This window comes from Centroberyx affinis, unplaced genomic scaffold (genome assembly GCF_046629955.1).
Source record: "Centroberyx affinis isolate AG114_WGS23_722 - 3 ecotype Tasmania unplaced genomic scaffold, CSIRO-AGI_Caff_v1 ptg003250l_1, whole genome shotgun sequence".
Taxonomy (NCBI): Eukaryota; Metazoa; Chordata; class Actinopteri; order Beryciformes; family Berycidae; genus Centroberyx; species Centroberyx affinis.
Window position 1 is genome coordinate 1 of NW_027281276.1, and position 20,932 is coordinate 20,932.

At 40.0% G+C, this 20,932-nt stretch overlaps 1 pseudogene; it reads left to right on the forward strand.

The window, feature by feature from the left end:
• Nucleotides 1–309: 309 nt before the first annotated feature.
• The window catches only part of LOC139660213 (adhesion G protein-coupled receptor D2-like), a 60,133-nt pseudogene continuing 39,510 nt past the window's right edge, over nucleotides 310–20,932 (forward strand).

Genomic DNA, 20,932 nt, shown 5'->3' on the forward strand with positions numbered 1-20,932 from the left:
TTTACTGCGGCTTTCCAATAAATTAAATACGTAACTTCTTTTTAATCTTTAACTATTTATTTGCTTGTTTTTGTTTTTATCGTCTTTTAAATGCAATTTTAATGTCTTTTTGGCTTCTTGCTTTTAATGTCCTTTAAATGCAATCTTAATGTCATCTTAATGTCCTATTTTCAATGTATTTCTAAGCCCTTGTAAAGCACTTTGAATTGCCTTGTGTCTGAATGGTGCTATATAAATAAAATCGCCTTGCCTTGCCTTAAATAAAGATGATTATCGTATCATTATGTCCTCTGCTGTCTCTGTGGTCAGATGTGAACATGGAGTGGCAGCAGCTGTCGGAGCGGAGCGGCAGTCGGGTCTTCAAGCCGTCGGCGCTCGGCTCTCACACCGCCAGCAGCAGCAGCCAGGAAGAGCTGCTGATCCCCGACACCGAGGTCCGGAGGATACACAAGCTGGGTAGGACACGGACACACACACACACACACACACACACACACACAGATGAAAATGCGTAGAGGCTACACATTTAGTTGGGAACTGACACACAGATGAATGCATGCAGGCTTCTATGCATGTCTTTGTACACATGCATGATGCTGAGATCCTACACACACTGGGTAGGAAATACACACACACAGCCACAGGCAATTCAAAGTGCTTTACAGAGTAATAGAAAATACAGTAAAAGGTAAAAAATTTACAATTAAAAAGTGCAAAAGTACAGACAGGAGATCCACAGGATAAAAGACTTAAAAAGTAAACTAGTGCAGTTCAAATCAAGTGAAAATAGAAAGATAAAAGAAAAGAAAAGACAGTGCAAGAGGATTAGAAAAGTGCATTAAAATCACATTTAAAAGAAAATAAAAACAAATATATAAATAAAAAAAATATTACAGTGCAGATGAGCAGCCAACAGGTGTGAATGTGTGTGAATGTATGAATGTGAAGAAAAAAAGCATATGTACCTATTCAAACTTTCAAGGTTGGCATAAGAAAACAGCAACAAGTAAACAAAGTAAACAAATGCAGTACACTAGTGACCATCAATAAGAAGTAATAGAAAATATAAAGAGACAGAGTATAATAAAATAATTCAATACAATAAGATAAAAATATGTATGATATGTACACTTTTAAAAATATATGGACGTATGAAATGGAATGAAATTGAGATGTAACTTAAAGTTCAAGCTGAAAACAAAGTTGCTCCTCTCCTCCTTCCCGTCCAATCAGGATTTGAGGAGGTGATGTTCATTCACACCTACTACAGCCGCCTGAATGAGATCCAGTCCGGACCGGCACAGGAGCCTCCGCCCAAAAAACACCAGGAGGAAGGGAAAAGGTTGGTGCCAGTCTACCTGTTGTCTCCTTTTCTACTCTTCTTCAAAAGTAGTTTCTAGTAGTTTTCTAGTAGCTGAAATAAATGACACTAGAGGTTGATATTCATAACTAAACCGAACAAACCCATCAGGCTGAGGTTGGGTCGAACTGAATTTCTCACTTAATAGCCCTGCAGTTGATAAATTAGTTGTTACTAGATTACTACAATTCATCAGGAGAAAAGTAAGAACTGTGCTCGTATTTGGGTTGGATTCGGGCTTGGGTCAAATTTCCAAGCCTGAGTCAAACTCTAATGGACACAAAGTCTGGAAGTCAATGTTCAAATTTTGTCTTTATAAGTTATAACTTTATAAGTTAATAACTTTTGCAAAAAAAACAGATGAATCCATCCTCAAAACATGACTATTTCAGTGTTTCCACAGAATTCAAATGTATTTGTGGTGGTAGGTGGGTTGGCAACGGGGGGGTGGGCGGGGGGTGGGGGGGTATCCCTCACGCGTGTGCAGTGTGAGGCGAACAGACGGGTCCGGTGAGAGAGCAAGTGAGCGAGAGAGAGAGAGAGAGAGACAGAGACCGAGCAACAGAGAGAGAGAGAGGGGGAGCAACAGAGAGAGCAAGCGAGAGAGAGAGAAAGAGAGAGAGCAAGAGAGAGAGATCGCGTGGAGCAATTAGGGGCTGAGCGAATAAATACGCTACACACAGTTCTATGATTAAATAGTGAAAAAAATCAAATTTGTGGCGGTCAGTGCTGATATTGTGGCGGCCTGCTACAAAGTTTTATATGTGTGGGAAACCCTGGAGGGGTAACTTAGAGCGAGGGGAGATTGTCCACTAGTTAATCGATGGCGGATGCTGAAATGGGTCGCCAAATATACTTTGGCGGCCGTTAATATACCTGGGCGGCCCGCCCAACTAAAGTCTATGTGTGGGAAACACTGTATTTTGTAGGTCAGGGTCTTAAAATTACAGGAAAGTTACAGGGACTGGAATCAGATTTGTTTTGACTCCCGCCCGCCACCTTGCAGGATGACAGGTGACCAAAACTCTGTCCAATAAACAAGCTACTTGTGAGTCATGTGACTTATGTTTACAAGCCCTGATTCACTAGTATTTGATGAGTGTGAACCTAAACAAATCAAATACACAAAATAGACTTTTCCACTATGGTTTGGACCAAAGAAAACGAACTGGAATGAAGTTCTTCAGTCGTTTATGACTTCTAACCTGTAACTTACATGGCGGGTGTAAGTGGCAGTAACCCTCGTCTGTCTCTCCAGTGTTGTCCCAGGTCACTTGTCCTCTGCTGTCATATCAGCCAGCGTGCGAGACGCCGCCAAGGCCCGGAGCGTCCCTGTGGCCGTCCAGTTCACCCTCTCCTCCTCACACGTGGTACAGTCCACTCTCACTCTCCAAGCTGCTGCATTATACACATGTATGGGTAGAGTCCAACTAAAACTGGTTATAGAAAAAAAAATATCGGTACTGGTATTGGTATTGAAATCCATTTAAGGGCTTCAAAAAGTATTGAAAAACTTTAAAATACAGTTGATTGTAAGATTATAACAAAATCAGGATACGTTTTCATGTAGCTTAAAGGCATTTTATTGAGATAAATGTATAAATGAAGAGTTTTATTCTAAAATGCTGTACATCCATTATGGAAGAAAATGATTGCCCAACGTTTAACATTCAATTTCTCAAAATAAACTGTATAGGATGCAGTCTGTTAAAGTGTTATGTTGATAAGCAAAGACTTAAGATACCTCATATCTTTTAAAAAATATGGTAATTGGTTTCAATTTTGTGCTATCAATCATTTTGTAAGAGGAGGAGTCACAAGAGGTGGAAATCTAATTTTGGAACAAAACTCTTCAGATATTTCACAAAGAGTAATTTATCTTATAATGAAATGAGTTTTCATACAACAAAGACAGATAGTGGAAAAAAAAAATATATATATATAATGTATAAAATTTGAAGAAACAGGATGGACATCAAAAAAATTTCAGCAAAATTCCTACTGTTAGAATAGTAGGAATTTTGCTCCCTCTCCTCCCACACATGGTACAGTCCGCTCTCTCTCTCTCCATGTCTGGCCTGCTACATAATGTATGGGTGGGGTCCAACTCAAGCAGTGTGTTGTGTGATTTGGGAGTTAGGAAGGATTTCCTACACTGCACAAAATGTCCATCTTCATAACCCATTTAATCCAGTGTTGAGTTTTTAAATAATATTTTTCTGAAAAAAAAAAAAAAAAAAATGCCATTGGGGAGAGATGAGTTCACTGCAAGTTAACTTGTTCCAAGAATTTCCTTGAATCAAGAGACATTGAGAAACAGTCTTCCCTCCCTCAGCAGCAGCTGCCAGTGTGTCGTTGAGCAAGGCACTTCATTCCTAACTGTTCCAGTAGAGCAGCTCAGGGTCCAGCAGTAGAAAAATGTGTTTATTCTGGGCAGCTTCCAGGTGTGAAAGTGTGGAACTGCATGAACATGAAGCGGTGCAGTGCTGAAATAAATCATGGATGATCAGTCAATCATTCCTGGTTAAATTATTATTATTAGTTAGAAAAACCAAACGATCTGGACAGTAGTGGAGTGATCTGCCTTATTTGACGATATTGTTAATTGATCAAGAAACCCAATTTGCAGATTTTTCATTTTAAAGCTGCACAGGGCAACTTCGTTACCCAGGAATCTAACGTGATCTCATAAAAAGTCCTGACTCCTGTGCAGTAATTATAATTATACTGGTGAGGTGTAAAATTAGGATTTTGGGTGGAGAGTGCAATACAGCGGCGTAGCGCAATATGGGGGTAACTGAGGGTCCCTGTGCTCTTTATCTGCTATTTATGTGCTATTCGGATGTTTATATGTAATTGAATGTGGTGTGGTTATGTATTTTATGTGCAATATCATGTCATTGTGTTTATTCTGAACGGAGCTGCTATGAAGCATGACAAATTTCAGAGGAATCTGACAATAAAGTCCTATCGTATCATATCGTATCGTATCGAAATGAGCATGAACTCTGAAACACAGATTTACACGCTGTGGATACAAATGATGTGAAAATTACGCTCCTCCACCACAAACTGGACTTGAACATGAATTAGACACGGCATTTTCGGCTAACGGTTAAGTTTAGGCAACTAAAACAACTTGGTGAAGGTTGGGGAAAGGCTTTGGTCGGTTAAATAGGAAAAACGTCTGCTAAAAATTAAAATGTGACTCACAGTAGAAGCTGAAAATTGAACTCCGGTCGCTGGCATTGAAAGCAAAGTCATCCGCCCATCCATCCGTCCGCCACCCGAGCATAACACGCTTATGTTTAGTCCAACTTTCTCTGGACGGATCGCTCCCTTGCTGCTGTTCAGGAGAAGATTTTGTGTTTCGCTCTTTAATTTCACTTGTCACTTCCTCCGCACCAGACACCAGAATTATATTTGGGCCAATAGGGCGAATCTGCGGCATCTCAGTCAGGTGGGATGAAACTCTCTTCGCTTCTGCAGCTCCACTTTATGTTTCAGACAGACAAGAGGAGTGTATTTTTGATTTGTCACACAATCTATGGCGTCTCAATTTGTAATTAAGCGTGATAATTCAGGTTTATTTTTACTTTACATACACATCTTGCCGAGTGCAGCTGTAACAAAAATAAGACTTTGTGACTCAATACAAATCCCTTGTTAAGATGGATGCTTTTTTGCAGTTTAGTTTTGGTCCAAAGTTTTGTCTCCAGAGCCTCAAAACATTTAGTTCTGGCTTCAAAACTTAAATTCACGCCAATGGCAGCCATTTTGGAAACAGCAATCAGGCTTTGAGAATAGCGAATGAGTAATGGTAAAGAAAACACACCGTTTTTACATAAACTCCTCCGACGCAGCACGTCATTAACCCGGCATGTACTGTATTTCACATTTAGAGATTTGGCAGAGGGGGTTTTGTCTCCAGGCGAGTAACGGCTGGCTCTCATCCATGTTGCTTTTGGCTGGTTGGAGTCCAAGGTAATATAGAGAGAGAGAAACAGACAGACAGAGAGAGACACGGGGAGTGAAAACATGTGTTTCTGTTTCTAGGTGGAGTATTCACAGCGAGTCACGCCTGTTTGTGCCTTCTGGAATTTCAGCCTGATGTAAGTTTGACCAGCAGCAACAGGAATGATACATTTTAGAAAAATATGTATGAAGAGGTCATCTCCAAAACCCATTTATCCAGTTATTTTGTCCTATCATTTATTTTTGAGAACTGGTGTCACTCTTTCAAATGCTGGATATCTCAATTTTAACAAAACAATCAAATATAGTAGTGTATATAGTATAAATCAGTGATTCTCAACCTTTTTCATATCAAGGACCCCTAATTTAGTCCACATTAGGGCCACGGACCTCCATTTGATGAGATTTTGTCTCTCGGACCCAAATCTGACAATATCTTTTATTGCTAGATATGATTTTGAGAATTCCATGACTGTCTGTATTGTAGGTAGAGAGATAACAGTGAAACTATGATCAAAACAGTCATTCTTCTACATTCTCTAATTGTGTTAACTTCCTGTAAATGAAAATAACGGTGAAGTTTAACAAATTCATCAATTTGACTGGGGACCCCCTGGAACCCCCTCAAGGACCCCTGGTGGTCTGCGGACCCCTCGTTGAGAACGACTGGTATAAATGAAGAGTTTCATTCCAAAATGAGATATGCACCACTTGGAAAACTTGGACTACTCCTATGAAATGATTGATAGGAATGGCTGACACATTTAAATAAATGATAGTGGGCCTACTTTTTAAAAGATTTAATATTTCAGCATATGCATTTCAAAATATGAAATTGAAAAGTGAAATGAAACTTGAAATGAACTTCATGTTATTTATTTATTTTACAAAATGGATAAACAGTGTTTGGGAATGAAACTTTCATGTTCACCTTCATATATATTCAATTCTTCATGTTTAAACCCAAATGACTCTACTTAGTTATTGTATGTTGATCGTGTGTGTGTGTGTGTGTGTGTGTGTGTGTGTGGCTGTATAGGCGTGGTCATGCCAACAGCTGGTCCAACGAGGGCTGCAGGGTGACCTTTGCAGGCTCTGATGTCACTTCCTGTCTGTGTACCACACCACCAACTTTGCGGTGCTGATGAATTACCTGGAGTCCAAGGTGAGACAGGAAACATTCATCTGTTCATTCACAGACTGATGCTGAATTGAATTAGAGACTAGATTAGGGAAAGGTAACTGTGTTTTGAAGTCAGAGCTCAGATTTAAACTGTGGTTACTTTGGTTCTGTGTTCTTCAAGAAATTATTATTTGAAGCAGGGCTGCACAATCAATCACTTATTATTATATGTCACAGTTTTAGTTTCTCTATTAATAATCATGCATCAAGTATTGTCATATCGGCACTGACTAAGTTAAAGCTTTAGTAGAGCGTGGTCAAGATGTTGATGTAAGATGCAAGTTAAGTGCAATTAATTATTTTGTTGCTCAAATCATTGAAGCTAATACTTGTGATTAATTCAATTCTATATATCAGTATTATAATTTTACATATTATAAATATTACATATTTTACAAAATACAGTCCCGTCCTGCAAAACCAACGAGCAGCAACAGCATGAGTGGTGAAACTTAGAAACACGACTTCAAAGTTTATGTCCTTCCTGGTCAAAAGTATTTTGCACAGAAATGAATAGTACATGATTTAATAGAATTTACAGTATTTTTTGTTGATGTGAAATCTAAACCCTAGTCATGATCTTTGACCTTTAAACACACAGATATGGATAGGCGATGCAGTACACCATATGAACCAGCAGGTGTCACTCTGAGTGTGTCTATCCTACTGAAAAATGCATTAGCAGAGCTGTTCTGAGCTGTCTCTCTCTCTCTCTTTCTATCTCTCACTCTCTCTCTCTCACTCTATCTCTGTCTATCTCTCTGTCTGTCTGTCTGTCTATCTCTCTCTCTCTCTCTCTCTCTCTCTCTCTCTCTCCACACACACACACACACTCTATGTCTCTCTGTCTGTCTCTGTCTCTCCCTCTCTCTCTCTTTCTCTCTCTCTCTCTCTCTCTGCCCCCCCCCCCTCTCTCTCTGTGCCCCCCCCCCTCTCTCTCTGTCCCTCTCTCTCTCAATTCAATTGAATTCAAGGTGCTTTAATTGGCATGACAGTTCACAAACAAACAATATTGCATGTAACAAGAGATTAATCATCAATTAAATTATTAAACAACAAAAAAAAAATTAAGTAACAGAAAAATAATTCCATCCCCTCCCATGTATTATTGTGTATGTGTGTGCGTGTGTGTGCGTATGTGTTGCTGTGCCTCCACTGTCTACTGACTATCATTGTTTCTGTGTTCTCTCTCTCTCTCTCTCTCTCTGTCCCCCTCTCTCTATCTCTCTCTCTCTCTCTCTCTCTCTCCCTCACCCAGTGGAGTCCAGAGGAAGAGCAGATTTTGACCAAGCTGACGTTCATCGGCTCGGGCGCCTCTCTGTGTGCGCTGGTGGTGACCTTGATGCTGTTCACCGTGCTGGAGTGAGTAGCTGATCACAGTCGTGTGAAACTGGTGGCAACATGGAGCCAACATGGCCGCCCGCTCTCAGCCCTTAGAGCCAACACACACGAGCCAACACACACACGACAGTTTAAGCCCCTTTTCACATCACTACACCGACTTCTCTTTGCAAACACACCATACTGTATCTGTACTGAGAACTCGCTAGCAATACTTAAATAATTCAGTACAACACAAGGTCTGTTGCTGCTACACAACAGCTGTGGTTGTATCTGTTAACTGTAAAAATAAACCCACACATATTGTATATTACAGATATTATGTGATTTTGAGACACTTGAGACTTCCATGTCTACACGATAAGCTAAATTAGTAAGTTACTGTAAATTTAAGTAATTACCGGTAGATTACTGCAGTCAGGTAAAAAACATGTACATGCAAAAAGTATGTTTTTAAGGAATAATTACTAAAGTTCAACCAATGTGTTTTACCAGAATTTTATTCTTGTCAAAAAGCCTCTGAAACAGCATTTAGACCATCATGGGACACTAAAACTCCCCACTGAAACCCAGACGACTACTACTACTACTACTACTACTACTACTACTACTACTACTACTACTACTACTACTACTACTGCTACTACTACTGATAAATAAAAATAATATTGATAATGATCCACCAAGTAGCACTTACATCCACAAAATACCAACTTTGAAAATGCTTGCTACCACCAGCATACATTGTATATTGGTGGAAAAATACAAAGGAATAACAGGCAAACCACCTGTAAAAGTTTACATTTTACTGAAATACGAGCTGCTTGGTGAAACTACCTGTGCACCCGAACAATTTGGAAAATGCTAGATAGAATAGATTAGGGAAAATGTAAACTATGTTTTGAAGTCAGAGGTCAGATTTAAACTGTGGTTACTTTGGTTCTGTGTTCTTCAAGAAATTATTATTTGAAGCAGGGCTGCACAATCAATCACTTATTATTATATGTCACAGTTTTAGTTTCTGTATTAATAATCATGCATAAAGTATTGCCATTGAAAATTCATTCACACTGCTTGCTACCACCAGCATACTTTGTATATTGGTGGAAAAATACAAAGGAATAACAGGCAAACCACCTGTAAAAGTTTACATTTTACTGAAATAAGAGCTGCTTGGTGAAACTACCTGTGCACCCGAACAATTTGGAAAGTCATGTTCTGTAAGGTGTGTATTTTTCTTGATAAGCCAGACAACATTAAACTGCCAGATTTCCTCATGGAGTGCGATGTGACGCTCTCTCCCTCACAGTATATATGTAAAGAGAGAGAGAGAGATAACGGCACTTATCGGTGCCCCGGTCGCCGCTGCTCTGTTCCTAAGACAGTCTGAGTATTGACCGGTGCTAATCCAGTAATTAGTGTTGTCTGCGTGTGAGTCCACTCTGAAGGTTTATGGCGGCATCCTGCAGCCGTTAATTAACATTAGGGTCACCGAGGGATCCCAATCAGCCAGAGAGGAGCCGCCGGGCGATTTACGACTGACCTGAATCACAGAAGCGCATACATGCATTTCACACGCAGGAGCATAATGTGCATGCGTGCGTGTGTGTGTGTGTGTTCTTGATTGCACGGCAACACATTTACACACAAATAGGCAGAGGTACACACATAACATAGATGCTCACACACCGTCACACCATGAAGTTATGGCGGCCGCAAGCAGTGATGCAGATATGAAATGAGTCTAAATAGGCTGAAGCCATCAGGAGGTGATGAGAGGCTCTTCAGGTCATTTGCCTCTCCAAACCATTTCCCATTCTGCTCAAGCTCTCCTTCCTAAAAACCTCAAAGTGGAAACATTCAACCAGCTGATTCTCTCTTACGGTTCATACTGTATGTATTACTGTTTCCAGAGGGTTTAATGTTAAGGACTCCCTGCCTCTTGAGCCGTATATACCGTACCAGCTTACTATTGAATCCTGCTACAAGTTTAGTTTATTTATAAAGCGATAAAACATGGAAGAAAAGTGATAAAGCAACCCGTGATAAAATATGCTGATAAAAGAAACACAAAGAAAAGATTCAAATTACTAATTTGTGCAGGAGAGATAAAAACATCTCACCTCAAAATGAACAAAAGAAGAAAGAAACAAACTCAAATTCAAAACAAACAAAATTCAAAATGACAAGCAAAGAGAGAACCGGATTGGCTAACATAACATTGAAATGATGCAGCAACAGACGAAATGGTGGAAATGTTAGAAGAAGAAGATCCATAAAATCACAAAGAAAATGTAGAATATTAGAATAGCTGTAATGCAGGGAAGAGCATGTGTAGAAATGTGTGAGAAGAAGGTTTAAGTGTGTGTGTGGCTGTGTGTGTGCGTGTGTGTGTGTGTGTGTGTGTGTGTGTGTGTGCTCCCAAAAAAAAAAGATTCATATGTTTTAGCATAGAAGTGCCATTAATGGCTGAGGCATTTACTGTGAAGGGCACTTGGATATTATTAAAAGGTTAAAAAGGTTTAAAAGGTTTTTATATATTCAAATTAATGGTTACATTCTAAGTTTCAATATGTTCTAAAAAATAATTTCCTGAAATCCATCTTTCAATATCTCCAAAATATAAAAGTCCTGATCATTAAATGTGTTATTATCTTGTCAACCGAAGACTCAGATGACCTACTGTCCTTTAAAATGTTCCATCATTTGCTTCACTTTTCTGTAGTCATTCTTTTTGTGAGAGTATGTGTCACTTTTATCAAAAAGGGTGGATATCTCATCTTAGAACAAACCTATCAAAGGACTTGAACACATCCTGTCTTTTCTCTACACAGCATCCCCAAATCTGACCGGACGTCCATCCATAAGAACCTGTTCATCGCTCTGACCTGCGCCCAGGTGGTTCTGCTCTGCAGCGGCTCAGCCATACACAACAAGGTACAGGCAGACAAACATCTACCAATACATATGATTTGATGCTCTGCTATATTGGGGTATATTGGACTTTTACTTATCCAAACATTTTCACAGTAACATCCAGTCCAGTGAAAAAGAAAGAGGTAAGAGAGGAGGAATCTAATATTATGAAGCCTAGCACTCTAGCTGAAAAAATACAATCCATACTAAGTTATCTAGGTCAGTGGTTCTCAACGGGGGGGTCCGGGGACCACCAGGGGTCCTTGAAAGAGTTCCAGGGGGTCCCCAGCAAATTGAAAAACTGTAAAACTTCAGCATTATTTCATTTACAAGAAGTTAGCACAATTAGAGAATGTAGAAGAATGACTGTTTTGATCATAGTTTCTCTGTTATCTCTCTACCTACAATACAGATAGTCATGGAATTCTGGACAAAATCATATCAAACAATAAATATATTCTCAGATTTCGGTCTGAGAGACAAAATGTTATCAAATGGGGGTCCGGGCCCAAATGTGGACTAAATTAGGGGTCCTTGATATGAAAACGGTTGAGAATCACTGATCTAGGTTAGCTAGTTAGCCTAGCTGAGTCTCCAAGTTCAAGCTAGCCATACTAACCTAGCTCTCTAGGTAAGCTAGTTAGCTAGCTGCTGAAGATCATGAATGCCTTGGTCAAGAAGGAATGAAAAAAAATAAATCATTGCCATTTATTTTTTTTATTTATATTTTGACCAGAGTTCCTTCTTTGCCACCCAGGTTTGCCAGTCAGCTAGCTGGTTCTTTGGCTTCGGCCATTAAGGTTGAACTCAACCAATGAGATTATTTCTGCCTCTGAGAAATATTGTCTACTACAACTCCTACTACTGCTATGTAGGGATTACAGATGTTTCCTTGGTCCACCATAACACCTCCAGAAGGCTCAGTAGCAAATTCTGGTATCCCAGAAAACCAACCCCTCTTCTACATCCACTTTCAGAATTTATCAGACCATTTACATTACATTTATACCCTGACACCATATTAGATTGCTTAATTTGATGAAACTTCAGTCATTTTGAGAAATACTCTATTAGTTTACTGTTTCCACTGTTTTACTGATTCCAAATGTGGTTTAAAACCCACTAGTATTGATTTGTGCAAGCTTTTATTAGATGTCGACCCCTCAAATAGCCAAAAAGCTATTATTTATATTGTTTGTGTTCCCCCTTCCCATGCTTTCAAATGACAACCCACGTCACTGTGTTGCTAATAGCCGCCTTAATGGGATTCGAAATTCGAAGCCACCAGTAAAACAAATGCAGTGACATGTTTGAATGTGACATAAGTGACCGCTAATGTCGTATCCATCAGCCAGAACACATGGCCCGGTCTCTCAGCGGTCAGTCGATGGCCTGTAGTTGGTTTGACCCCCTGCTCCTTTGACCCCGGGTCACGTCAGGGAGGGTCACCCCCCGCTGGCAGATGGCCGCTGGGTGGAAATGCATCAAATGGTTTCATATATATATATAGATAGAGACTGGCGGACCATCAGGGAGGTGATTTTTCAATTGACAGGTTTTTTGAACACAACGCTCTGGTCATTTACATTTTAGGCATTTAACTGACTAACTACAATCAATGAGCAGGCAGTGGGTTCAAGACGTTTTGACAGGTTGAGTTGCTGTTGATGGACACATTTGATTGTTGCAGGGATTGAACCTGAGACTTTTTAGGTACAGGATGATCTATTTAACCATTAGACACTGCAAAAAATCTCCATCTTAGCAAGTCATTTAGTCTATTATTGAGTCCTATAATTGGAATTTTCTTAAAATAAGTGAAAAAATCTGCCAGTGGGGTTAGATAATTTCACTTGTTTCCAATGCAAATCAACCTGTTTCAGTCATTTTCTTGATAGTAGTGTAGTGATCTGCCTTATTCTGACTTATAAACATTGGCAGAATTTTTCTCTTGGTTTAAGAGAAATACGATTTGAAGCCTGAATGAGTTTGTTTTTGTTTTTTGAGAATGTTTTTTTGCAGTTTTTACAGTGGACCACCTCTCCCACCCAGCCATTTAACATATTCCTCTTCATTCTCTTGACTGTTTTTTTGTTTTCTAGAAATAGATAGCCAATGGCGATGTCAGACTAGAATAAGCATTACATTTCCAATTAATTCCTTAGTTTATACCCATCCAAACCTCTCAGATCCTTAAAAGTTTTCACATAATAATCCATAATTTAGCAAAACGCAAGTTGTGAGTGTGGGATTGTTTATGGTGTCAGTGGGATATTAGTGACCGCTGCCACCTCATTCATTCATTCATCACCACAATCATGACCAGCCGCTCAGCAGTCCATCAATGACCTATACTTATTTGACCTCTGACATCTAGTGTGTGTGTGTGTGTGTGTGTGTGTGTGTGTGTCAGGACAGCAGTCATTCCCTATCTTCTGTCGCCTGTTAAAAACTCAAATACGTCACATCCCCTTTGCCATATCATATTAGTTGCTCTGTAATGTAAAAAAAAAAAAAATCATTTCTACCTTTCTCCTGAGCCTTATTTTTCTATTCCTAGCAGTTCTATCTCACACATGATCATTCTGGTGATCATTCAGGAATATTTTGTGACATCTGCAGAGCTGAAACATGCTCGCCTCCTTTTTCACCGGCCCAGGTTCTAGAAGAAAATTTCCCATTCGTTTCCTCCATAGACAGAAAATACAGAGTTTTAAGCTTCGAACTGACTAACCAGCAGATGAATCACAAGCTCATGGCAATAAATTCATAAGAAAATATATACGAAAAATGAAAAAGACTGTGTACATTAAGTTTTTTAAGGATGATTAAACTATTCATCCCATAGAGCACTGCAAGTGATGTCACCGATTCAGTGATACTAAATGATGTTATAATATATTATAATCCTATAATAGTGATAACTGATTTCTAAGGATTTTCTTCTCCTCATCCTTAAAATAAAAGACCTCATGTCTGAGGTTTCCCAATCTGATAGCTCAAGGAAAGTCGACATGACACTGTTAAAACATTATGGTTAATAGTCAATATGGGAAAAATGAATGGGAAATGTACTTCCTAAAACTGATGATTCAGCTCTGTTGTCAAATTTCAAGTTTATTTATTTTTTAAATTTACATAAAAATTAATTGAAATTCTTGATCATGAGCTTCACGTCATTCAGGCAAAAAAAAAAAACATGAGATGGGAACACATAAGAAGAAAGATAAAAAAAAACATTGTCATCAAAGTGCAATAAAAGGACAAAGACACATAAGAAACAAGATAAAAGTATGATAAAACTGTACTGTGACTCTGACTCCTGCAACACTCACTATTGGTTGCTTGTAATGTCGTTGATCTAGGAATTGAAGCTTGTTCTACTGTTCCAAATGTAAATGTGTTTGCCTTCCTCCCTGCCTGTCTGCGTCGGTGTTCCCAGGTGGCGTGCACGCTGGTGGCGGCGCTGCTGCACCTCTTCTTCATGGCGGCGTTCAGCTGGATGCTGGTGGAGGGTCTGCTGCTCTGGAGCAAAGTGGTGACCGTCAACCTGAGCGAGGACCGACACATGAAGTACTACTATCTCATCGGCTGGGGTACTGTGGCCAAAGACAGAGGCCAAATCACTCTATTCGCACAATAGATACAATACAATATTCGTACAGTAGATCAGTGGTGGAAGAAGTACTGAGATCTTAAGAAGTAAAAGTAGCAATACAACAATGTAAAGATACTCCATTACAAGTAAAAGTCCTGCATTCAAAATCTTACTTAAGTAAAAGTACATAAGTATTGGCAGCAAAATGTACTTAGAGTATCAAAGTAAACGTACTCATTATGCAAACTGTCCCCATTTAGAGAGTTATATTTTTAATAAATTATTGGAATATTAATACTTATTTATTGACATACATGTACATGTAAGCAGCATTTTAAAGTTGTCAATGTGAAGTTAATCTTAACAATTTAGCTATACTTTTGGGTAGTCTAATCTATAACAATACTATTTTATAGTTATTTTATAAAGATGATCAAATGTTTTAAATATAAAATATTGATCTGAAAAGTAACCAGTAATTATAGCTGTGAAATAAATGTAATAGAGTAAAAAGTACAATATTTTCCTCTAAAATGTAGTGGAGAATAAGTACAAAGTAGCAAAAATGGAAATACTCAAGTAAAGTACAAGTACCTCAAAATTGTACTTAAGTACAATACTTGAGTAAATGTACTTAGTTACTTTCCACTACTGCAATAGATGTACAGGATTTTGTTTTGGTGACGTTGGAGCAGGAAGATAAACAGAAACAGGAAAGTAGTGGAGCGTAAACCCACTTAGACTCCGTTTACACACCTTTTTTTTTAATCCACCTTTTTTTTTAAACATAAATCTTAAATCTTCTGATGTAAATTCATAGTATACCTCACAGTTAGTAGTATCAAACTGGTGCAAGTGACATGAGGATAGGGTCTCTTAAGGAAAAAGAAGCATAAATGAATGGTTTTCTGAAAATAAAATTAATTTTTGCTTATATTTGGGGTTGTTTGCCTCATGATGATCACTAACTGGAGGCTTCTCTTCCCCTCCATCCCTCCCTCTTCCTCTTTCTCCCTCTCTTCCACCCTCTCTCTGTCACTCTCTGCCTCCTTCTTTTCTCTCTCTCTCCCTCTCTCTCTCCCTCCCTCCCTCCCTCCCTCCCTCCAGGTCTGCCGGTGCTGATAGTCACCATCACGTTGGCGTCGGCCTCGGGCAAATACTCAGCCGACGGTCACTGTTGGCTCAGTGTCCAGAACGGCGTCATCTGGGGCTTCGCCGGGCCTGTCATCTTCATCATCATGGTCAGACAGTCACACCCTCATTTAGTCCAGTTTGCCTCTTATTTCTTTACTTTCCCATATTCTTTTTTTGTCCGTTTGCACTGAAAATGCACCTAAATTGTCTGAAAACAAGAAAACTTACTATCTTTTCTCACCGGCTCTTATTTCTTTGCTCAGCACCTCTCTATCATACACAGCAATTTCTGGGGAAACAGGGATTTTCATTGCATCTTTCATCATGGCGGCATGACTCTGACCTTTGCACTCCTTATTATTGGTTTCTTGTAATGTTGGTGATGTAGTTATTGTACTGTTGCACTCATTGTAAGTTGCTCTACTCAACCATCATTTCACTGCAGCCTTGACCTCTGACTATGGAAGCTGTATCACTGCTATTGTTAATCGTATCTGTAACATGAGGGAATAACAAAAAGACTTTTTTTCACAATGTACTACATAATATTCCAGCACAGCAATAGGTGGGAAAATGATGTTTTAGATACTGACTGAGTTCTTGGTGTCTCCTCTCCTCTCCTCTCCTCTCCTCTCCTCTCCTCTCCTCTCCTCTCCTCTCCTCTCCTCTCCTCTTTCCCTTTTCCTCTTGCTTTGTGTTTCCTCTCCTCTTCTCTCCTCATCTCTCGTTCCGTCTCCTCCCCACCGATCTCCCTGCCACCCTCCCTTCCTCTCCTCTCATCTCTTTTCTTCTGCTCTCCTCTGTTATCCTCCCCTCTTTCCTTTTCTTCTTACTTTGTATTTCCGCTCATCTGTACTTCTTTCCTCTCCTCCCCTCATCTCTCCTTCCATCTCCTCCCCTCTCATCTCTCTGTCTCTCTGTCAGCCTCCCTTCCTCTCCTTCCTTCTTCTTCTCCCCTCCTCTGTTCTCTCCTCTCCTCTTTCCATTTCTTCCCACTTTGTATTTTCTCTCCTCTCATCTTCTTCCATCTGCCATCTCTCTCCCTTCTTCCTCTCCTCTCCTCTCCTCTCCTCTCCTCTCCTCTCCTCTTTCCCTTTTCCTCTTGCTTTGTGTTTCCTCTCCTCTTCTTTCCCCATCTCTCGTTCCATCTCCTCCCCACCGATCTCTCTGCCACCCTCCCTTCCTCTCCTTACATCTCTTTTATTCTGCTCTCCACTGTTCTCATCCCCTCTTTCCTTTTCTTCTTACTTTGTAATTCCTCTCATCTGTACTTCTTTCCTCCTCTCCTCATCTCTCCTTCCATCTCCTCCCCTCTCATCTCTCTGTCTCTCTGTCACCCTTCCTTCCCCTCCTTCTTCTCGTCTCTTTTCTCATCTCTCTCCCTTCCTCCTCTCCTCTCCTCTCCTTGCCCCCCCCCCCCCCCCCCACCAGGTGAACATCATGGTACTGACCCGGGTGGTGGTCATCACCATCTCCACAGCCAAGAGGCGGTCCATCATGCTGGCCATGGGTGCCAGTCCTGTGGAACAGACCTACGAGCAGATCAGGTACCGACCACCAGGGGGCGGCATTCACCCTCTGTCTTCATTCTCCCAGGCTGCAGGCCTTGGAGCGGACAGGCTGCAGTCACTGGCCGTCAAATGAAAAGCAGCTGGAAGGTTTTATACTGGATTTGTCATTTTAAAGCAGTGAGCGTCATTTATCAAACAACATAGGAATAAATATTGTATGGAATGCATTAGTGCTATACATAAAAAATGGTAATGGTTTGAATTAGTTTGGTCCTGGTGTTTTAGGATCTTTAAGTGTTGAAAAGATATAGAAAGTATTCTGATTGGATTCTGATCAGTTTGCTGATATATTGGGCTGATATTGCTCTTTTATTAAATATCTTATGTCGGCCAGTCAGTGTCAGTGCAACTCGAATATATAATGGATATGATGCAGTTTGATTGGTTAAATATTTACTGTAGAATTGATCAATACTACACTGGTTGTTTTTCGGAAGCCCTTAACCTGAACTGATACAGGCTGAATTTGTTGGTTGGTAAGTTTGTTTGAATTTGAATTGCACATGATAATAATAATAATAATAATAATAATAATAATAATAATAATAATAATAATAATGATAATAATAATAATATCCTGGGTTTCAATGGAACCTTGTTAGTGTCCCATGGTCTTTTCCATTCTGACAAGAAAAAAAAATATGAGGAAATTATGAGGAAAACACTGAATATTTGTTTTCATTTTTGGGATTCTTTTGGTATGAAAATGGGTCAAATTAAAGATATTGAGTATCATCATAAAATATCAGCTTTCAGCAGCTTCAATCCAAAATTAGCAGTATTGGTATTGACCTTCAAATACCCATTTTGGTCGAACCCTAATACAAATTTTGATAATTTTGGCAAAGAATGAGCCCTAAAACATTAAGAAGGAAGGTGTTCTTATCCCTTGTGATGGTGGAATGCTGGAATAATTTATTTTTAAAAACTTATTTTGTAAATGCAAAATATTAGACTTTAGATTTATCTTGTTACTGCTGTCTTTGCCATTGTCGTTCACTTCCTTATTTGGCACCTGTCTTCACCCGTCAGCACCGACTGGGTGAAGCTCTTCTGCGTGCGTTCGGGTCGGTTTCCCCCAGCGGGCCGGCGCTCGCCCCCATCAGTGGAAATCTAAATGTTAGAGTGTAAATGTTGTTTCACCTCCTCGGCCCACCGGGACTCACAGTAGCCGCTCTGTGGAGGGATTTCAATGCAGGCCTTGAACCGCCGGGCGTCCCTGGGTGGCAGCCGGCGTGGAAACTCAAACACATTCCTCCGCTGAATAAACTAGGGCCCACTGCCCGCCGTGTCACACACACACACACACACACACACACACACGAACACACACACAGCTGGTGCGGTTTGGCGGTCACCTGAGCGGGAAGCTAATTCCACTCTAAACAGAATTAAGGTGGATTTAAGGTGGGACGTTGTCACCCGGTGAGCCTTCCCAGCCGCTCTCTCTGTTGTGTTTGGAACGGCCGGCCGGCCAAAGCCGCTGTTCGGTCCAGGAAGGAACCGAAAGGCTGTGAAACCCAGAATGCAGTTCAGGACGATGAGGGAGGAAGGGGGGGGATTGGATTTTTGGGCATTGGTTGACAGCATTTTATCTGGTGTGTTGTCCTGCCAGTTCTCAGGGAGTTTTTGTGCTTTTGTGTGTGTGTGTGTGTGTGTGTGTGTGTGTGTGCAGGGCTGCGGTGAAAGCGGTCCTGGTGTTGCTGCCCATCCTGGGCCTGACCTGGCTGTGTGGCGTCCTGGTGCCCTTCTCCATTGTCATGGCCTACATCTTCATCCTGCTCAACTCTCTGCAGGTACACACACACACACACACACACACACGTATGCATCATCATCATCAGGTGAAAGTCTTATAACTCCAATTTTGGCAATGTTCATGTTTTAACTTCAATTGAAGAATTAATTGGATAAATTCATGTTGGTCAACATTTTGGAGATCCAAGGTTTTTACCCCACAACAAAAACAAATACATAGATGAGCAGATAGCTAAGAACATGAACATGCACACAATCACTCGCTCTCCCTCTCTCTCTCTCTCTCTCTCTTTCCCTCACACACACACACACTCACTCACACACACTCACACACACACACACACACACACACACACACAGACACACTGACTTCAGAACTAGCTCTACCGCTAACAGAGATACAACTCAGGTTTTCCTCTGAGCCTTTTCTCTCTATCGTAATAAAGTTGAGAAAGAAAAATCAATAGCTGCAGCAGCTAAAACTTCTGAGCTACTTAAAGAATCCACCAGTTTTAAGACTTTCAACAGTGTTTTTTTTTTTTTTTTTTTTCTTCTTTCTCAATTCTTCCCTGCGAAACGGAAAGGTTTTCCATTATACATTGTAATTCTCCATTCTCTCTCTCAGTGAGGGTACACAGACTGTCAAGGTTTTTATTTGTCAGCGACAAGGCTGAGGCGGAATGGAAAAAAGAGCCTCGGTCTGGCTTGTGTTAAACAGGTGCTTCGTTTTAACAAGGAAAGTGGATTCGTATTGTTTGAATACTTATACTTCATGTGTTTAGAGGTCAGTTTTATTGTTGTTGTTGTTTGTGGCGTATCGGCGTCGGTTTAGTGCTTTCAGCGCCGAAATGCAACAGGTCTTTTTTTTTTTTCTCACATATTGACAAGGATGCGCACAGCGTTGTTCTGTTACATTAACCACATAGTGTTTCCTTAAAGATTAAATAATGCTGTGCGAAAATGATTGCAGTGCTCATAGAAATTGCAACAGGTTTTGAATAAAACAATGCATGAGAAGTCTTTGTGAATATACATTAAGATCCAGTCAAAACCAGTAGTACCCAGCAAAAGAAAAAGGCAAAAATTAAAATGCCTTTATTTCACATGGCATGAACAGATTTAATATATTGCACCAGCTTGTTGTGGCCTAGTCTGTTCCCAATGCAGTGGACATTTTTTTTTGGGGAACTACTGGTTTTGACTGGATATTAATGAAACAGGTTAAGTTTTATAGATGTGTCAGTGCTTAAAGGGGCCCTATTATAGGAATTCAACTGTTACTGTATTTATACACATACAGTATATGATCAAAGATGTGTAATGAAGACATTGTTAATAGTTAATTTTGTTTGAGTAGTTAAATTTAAAGTTAAATTTGGTCCTGATTGGCTCCCTTCACAAACGGGGGGGGGAGGAGCAGCCAATCAGCGTCCAGTATAAGACTGTTCTGCCTGTGAGGACAAATTTATTCAGTAAGTACTCTTTAACTAAACTGCATTTATTTGTAAAACATCATGAAAAATGCTGTTCTTATCCTGAGCCGTACTATATTTAAAAACAAAATCATGAAAACTAGGCTAATATTGGACCTTTAAAATGAATAATAATTGTTTAAATGTATTGCACATATACATTTCATACATATAAAAAAAATTTGGTAAATTTAAATAATTTCAGCCCAAGCAGAATACCTGCGTGCCTCACAGCTCCATTTGAAAATCCACACATAATTACCCAATACTTTGGGAAATATCAGTTTTCACATGGAAAAACATGAATTCCTGTTTAACTTCATTTCCCCAGAAGGAGGAGAGGAAAGTGGGTGAATCATGTAATTCTCTGACTGCGGCAGGCGGCCCGCATTACCCAGCTTCCCCGGCGTGTCCAGATCCGCCGCTGCGATTTGTAGTCGTCTTTTAATCAGTTGTATCTTTAATTGAGCTGTATATTTAACGAGAAAATCAATAGAGGTTTTAGCCGCAGCCTGATCATTAGGCGAGGCCCCTCGGTCGCTATAAATAGTTTCTGTTTCCCCCTCACATCTAATTACATTTTTTCCGTGTCAACAATAATTAATGCAGGAGGTTTTTCTGGGT